A 6,416-nucleotide genomic window follows, 5' to 3' on the forward strand; every position below is an offset into this window, starting at 1 on the left:
AGATACAGCTGAATATATATGAATATCTGCAGGCACGTAATATGAAGGGGTGCCATTTAATAACACATAATAGACAGAACTGTCTCTAAGTTTATAGTAACAATGAAGTGATTGTTGACGTGTACCACAAATGGCTTCCAGATCACACAGCTCTTAGACACAGCAACTACTGTCATTTCTGATCAAGATGGGTGACATAACTATAACCAGCCAATATGTCCATTCAGGGGTCCTACTAAGGAGACCCCTGAACCTAAATATCAGTACTCCTTCTACCTCCCAGGAGAATCAACCGAACATGGCTTTCCTTCCTACCAACATGAAGCTGCCAATTCAACATGTTGTTTTGAAGAAATTCCCCATAACAACTGTTACATTTACTGGAAACACGGCTGGGATTTTCCAAGTTTGTCTGTTGACTTTTTCTGAACCAGGCACGGAACTCCAAGGGGTTAAAGAGACAAATGCCTGAGTGTCTAACCCCATATATGAACCTTTTTAAAAGGAAGTAAAATTAGTTTGCTGGTGATTTTGCTTACTAATATTTGTTAATTATGGTAGAATCAAGACTCAGATAAAATAAGGGCCACTGAGCTGGGTGATGTACAGGCCTATAGTCAAATTGCCCCCATCCCAAAGGGATTACAAACCACTTAGGCAAAACAAACCATGAGTACGGGAGGAAGCAGAGAGAGACCTGGGGAGGTAAAGTGACTGGGTCACGGTCATGCAGCAGTTCTGGAACAGAGCCAGACACAGAATACAGGAAAGGAACCCAGGTCTATTGAAATCAATTGGAAATCAACTGATTAATTTTAATGGTCAAGGATTTCCTCTACACCACCACTCTCACCGCATTGTACCAAGATACTGCAGTTTAGACAACCATATTTCCAAAATAAAAACAGGAACATTTTGGAGACATACTTTATGGCCATAAAACACTTTAGAAAAACACAACTCCCAGCTTCTAGCTCCACAGCAACACAAGTACATTTATCAATGGAAAGGGTTTTACCCAGTAACAGTGTCCAAATGAATTTAACACAGAGCAGAGACCAAAAGGAAGGTATCTGTATTCACACTCAGTCTCCTTCTTGACACCAGCTGAACTCTTGTTCGACTGGACTGCTTGTTCCTACTAAACATGGAGCAAAAGTCAATTTCATGTAGCTACTCGGGTGGAATAAACATTTTGCAGCAATGAAAAAACAATCCAAAATATTTGGCTTATGAAATAAAAACCTAGAGCATTTTAGAGGTCCTAAGAGAAGCTCCTGGAATAGTTTGCATCAAAAAGGCCTAAACTGCCCTATTAAAATATGTATTAGAAATGTCTAAAGGGCAAGCAGATGCATCACTTTGGAATATAATTCTTGGAAAATACAAAAGTCAAAAGGACCTAAGCAACCAATATGGGTCACTTGTTATATCTTAAGCCACAGTCCTGACATAGAAAATACTGTATTTATTCAAATATAAGATGACCCTGGCTGTAAGCTGACTCCCCAATAATTAGAATCTATTCATGCAAAATGTATACATTTGTCATATGGTACAGAATCTAATGATTGGAGGATTGTCTTATATTCATCCCTCCCACCTGGGCAGTAATGGCATGCAATAAGGGGGAGGGGGTGGGGGAGGCATGCAGTTTGTCCCCTGCTGCCTGCCCCCACCACTTACCCCTTGTTTCTGTCCTTTCACAGCTTCAGGCCCCCACTCTTCCCCCCTATCTGCCCCTCCATCACCCCCTTACCTTTGCTCCAGTACTGGCAGAAGCAGCCTGGGGCACAGAGCATGGCTCCAGCCTATCCTCCAGCAGAGCTCCTGTGGGGCCAGCATTGCTCCTAAAGGGCCAGACCATGATTTAGCAGAGGCAGAGACTGCTAGCACCAAAGCAAAGGTAAGGCAGGGACAGGAGGGGACGGGGGAAAACAGGGGCCCAAGACTGCAGGATGGGCAAGTACAGAGGTGGCAGGGGAGGGATGGGGGGGAGGGCAGGTAGCAGCTGCAGCTCTGGTCCCAACCCGGGGTTGGAGTCCAAGACACAGCAGCTGCCTGCCCTGCACCGCCTCATACTCAATTGTAAGACAAGGGGCTTTTATCCCCATGTTAAACTGGTCTTTTAATTAAGTAAATATGATAGGAGAAATTATTTATATGGTATTATTAATATTACTGGGCAAGAAAGTCTTTGTTTACAGCTGGACCAATACAGCCTCATAGCAGACAACATAGAAAGGATAATATTAACATCACCTATTCTGTTCTCCTTTCCCATTTCCTTTTCCCACTCAAGAAGGACCATCCCATGTAAGCTGTTCTTAATCAGAAACATAAAGCAAGTTGTAGGCTGGGATTCTGAAGGGACCTTACCTTGCTATGCCACGCAGTAGGTCAAAGGCCCAGCACCTGTTGACGTTCCATGGCTTTTTCCTTTCAGAGTCCCAGCACTTGCTCTCTTGCATCTTCTGTGGGTAGGGCTGTGGTCCATCTCAGGGCTGGTCAAGTGCTAAGAACTCAGACTAGGCAATCAAAGAGCTGAAAAATTGCAAATGTCACTCCGTTGGAGATGGAGGGCAGTAATGCAGGTTGGATAGCGTTCCTCTTCCCCATGGGAAATGCTCCACTTACTTTATCTATTCCAGCTGAACAGTGCCAAAATGCCATAGGTGAACAGAACCATATTTCCTCAGATAAAGCCGTTGTTTCTCCTTCAACCATTTTTTTCCTGTTACACAGTTCCTGGAGGTTAACAGACACAGGACACCACTACAGCTGTGGTCCCCCTCAAACAAGGAGTGACTCCTTGCTCAGATCCACGGACCTTAAACTGATGGGTGTTTGCTATACCATAAATGTCCTAGGAAACTTTTTTTTAAGCTCTCTCAAAATCATATCAATCCCTGCCAACTGGAGAGTGACATTTGAAGGTTTTCAGCTCTTGTGTTTCTCAGAGGCACTCTCAAAGGCACCATGAGAAACACAATCCACCCACTCATTCTCATTGCATGTACCAAACTCTGAAAATGAGTCAGGGAACCTACCCCAAGAGGACTTGCAACTGGCACTTCTGTGCTGCCTATGAGCTACTTGTGTCGGGCATGTTTGCACATGGTGGAGGTGGGCACCCTCATGGCAGCTTCTGGAGCCTTTCTGGATTTGGCGTATGCAGAGCAGAAGAGGTGGGCAGGGCAGGCTTCTCCACAATGTTCTCGAGAGGGCCGTACAAAAAGGGCAGAGTTGTTCTAAAGGATATGAAATAGGCCTCTGGCAGATAGACGTAGTAGAGATGTCCCAAGTTGTGGGAGCACTTGGGTAACCTGTTCTTCTGTTCTGCCCTAATGCCCATGGTTTAGGAGTCTGGCTGCAAGCTTTCGGGTACAGAATCTGGGTTTTTAGCAGGCAGAAGAGGCTTACCCATTCAGGTCCAAAAACATTTTGGATCCCCATTTTGTATCTTTCATCACGGGTCTTCAAAGCTCTGTACAGAGGTTATTGTGTTCTTGCCCCTGCTTTACAGATGGGAACACAGGGGAGAGGATGGCTTGCACAGGGTCATACAGTAGGTCAAAGGGAAAGGCAGGCCTATAAGCCAGGTTCCCCGACTCCCAGATCAGTGATCTAACTACAGTAGCTTCTTGCTATGTCAACAATCTGGACTGTAAGAACCTGAATCAAACCATTTAGAAAGAAAACATTTGCCCTAGCCAGGAAATTCCAGCTCCATTACCTACATGAGTGAAAGAATCTTTAATAAATCTTTCATTAAATATAAAACTGCACTTCTGAAAGTGCTGCGGGTGGCTACACAGGAGGAGCGCATGAACATCTAAAAGGCATACTAGAACATGGTGTAAACCAACTAAACAGCGGCTTGGCTCTAAGCAGTCTTTTCCCACAGCTTTTATCTGCAATGGGCTTCATTTTCCATGTCATTAATCTCAACACTTTCTGGTTCCAAGCACACTACGGCCAAGTCCTGCTAGGCAGGTTCCAAGGAAATCTAGAGTTGCTGCCTGGAAATCTTTTGATAACAACTATGGGAGCACTTGAACTCAGAGTTGTCCCAAAGAGATCTCCAAATGACACAACTACAGGTGATAGAGAGCTGGTTGAACTTTTTCACTGAAACATTTTTGCAAGGAAAATGGCTTTTTAACTAAAAGAAACAAAACAGATTACAAGGGGTTTTTTTTCTTTTTGGGTCAAGTTTCCCACTTGTTCGGGGGGGGGAAGGGGAGAGTCCTCAAACAGTAAATTATTTATGGGGGTTCTGTTTCTTGATTTTTTTGTTTTTAAAAATCAGTTTACAATAACAAAACCTTAACATTTTAAACAAAACATGTTTTGTTTTTCCAGAGAAAAAACAGACACTCTTACAGGAAAATGTTTTGTTTCCTAAAAAAAGAAAGAAAATTGGCATTTTTTCAAGTAACTCTACCATGGCAACCGTTGTCCCAAGGTCCCCACCCCCAAGCAAGGAGATATAGGAACAAGTTATAAACAGCAGTACTCTTTTAAACACTATATAAAAGAAGGAGCAAGAACAGTGGAGCTTCTTGTAAAGGGGTCAGCAGTGAAGGCTTTTAGATGTGGGACTGGAAATACCATCTTTTCCCTTCAACCTCCAGAAATGAAATACTTTTCCAACAAGAGCACCAGCACTGCCTGGCACGCTGGAGTTTGCCCTAGAGTAGGGCTTGCCCATCTCTGCTAGTAAGGATTATGTTCCATCTTGGAGAAGCAAATGCTGGCCTCCAACTCTTCAATCACTCAGGCTGAGAATTTTTTTTTGCAATCAATGCAAATCCGAGGGGCTTTTGTCCAGTATAGGCATTTGTCATCATGAGATCATTTGTTTGCTATCAGTGGATTCTTTACAGACACCTCCACCCCTGATTTTTTATCCCTTCTTTGGCTACTCAGCACATGTTGACATCTCTTTGGTTCTCTGTCATTTCAGCTGGCAGGGCAAGCACCTATTTAGGGAGGGCTACCTGCTGGCTGCCCTATTAGTGAACTCAGGAAACAAGCTACTCTGGACTCTAAGACAAGAGTCAAGACTCCATATTTTTAGACTAGTGGGAGGCTGGGAGCTGTGAGGTTGCGTGTTTTTGTGTTATTTTCCTCTCTCCAGAAACAAATGCCAGTACAGTTTAACTAGAGGAGTTTTATGGCACACCACCAGGAATAAATTGCTAAACATCCCAGCAGCACCAGGACTTTGAACAGGGATCCTGAGGAACAAGAGGTCTGAAAGACTGGATGTATGAGCCACTGCATCACTGTGCCAGCTTCCTTCAAGCAAATCTGAGATGGACTGAAAAGAAACCCGAATGAAATCTGAAATTTTTTTTTTACTGCTTTGGTAGTCCCTCCCCCTCCTGCAACACAGATCTTGGAAGCACTTAAATACTTAAGTCCTGCCTTTCTCAACTCATAAAGGGATCCAAAAGAAATTGTTTTGAAATAACAGTTCAAATCAAATTACACGTCACAGATAAGGGGGAGAAAAGTCAAATATGAAAAGGATTGAGATGAAAGAAGAATTAGCCTGCAACCCTCAAGGAATAATTCAATTCAAGTCTCATTTTCAGCACCCCTAGAATCTGGCTCAATGAAGGGCCTTAATGAATCCAAAAGATAAACCTGGCCAAGATCATTTGTTATAGTGCTGAACACAGAGCCATTTAAATCAACCACATGCTAAGCATCAAAAGCCCCATAAAATGGTAAAAGTACATTAACATGTTAGAAGCCATCATCAGACATTGAAGAGGACACCCAACAATACAAACTGGGTTCCAACCAGAGCTGAGGGAAGCAACTTCATAATTTGGGCTTGCTGGGGTTCGGGGATCTTTGCTCTGTGCACAAGTCCTCCAGGTCTCCAGCCTCTGATTTTGGGTTCAACTTTGGGTACCAGCAAATCTAAGCAGTCCCAAGCAAATGTGGGCTAAACCAATTCAATTCATGTGTTTTCCATGTAGACTCAATACATCTCCCATTTGTATATGTTATCGTCCCCCAAAAAACATACCCAATGTGTCAGAAGCTTGGCAATCTTGCCAGTGAATCTGGGGCAAGCCTGAAGTTCCCAGGGGACATTGTGAATAGTCCTACCCTCTGCTTCCTCTTAGCTGTATTTTCTTAAACAATCTTTCCAGCCTTACTGAAATGCATTTATCAGTTAGTTAGAATGCTGGATTCCCCAGTGAGCCACAGAAATGAATTTCCTTATGGAGAAATTGTGGGATATTGAAATAGAGCTATAGCTCATAGGTTTCAAGGCCAGAAAAGATGATTCTGGTAACCAAGACTGACCTCCTGGATAAAGCAGGCTCTAGAATTTAACCCAGATTCCAACAATGGAGAAAATTATCCTTCCCTAACACATAAGTGAATGCTAT

This window comes from Gavialis gangeticus, unplaced genomic scaffold (genome assembly GCF_001723915.1).
Source record: "Gavialis gangeticus isolate Ggan-Ray unplaced genomic scaffold, GavGan_comp1, whole genome shotgun sequence".
Classification (NCBI taxonomy): domain Eukaryota; kingdom Metazoa; phylum Chordata; order Crocodylia; family Gavialidae; genus Gavialis; species Gavialis gangeticus.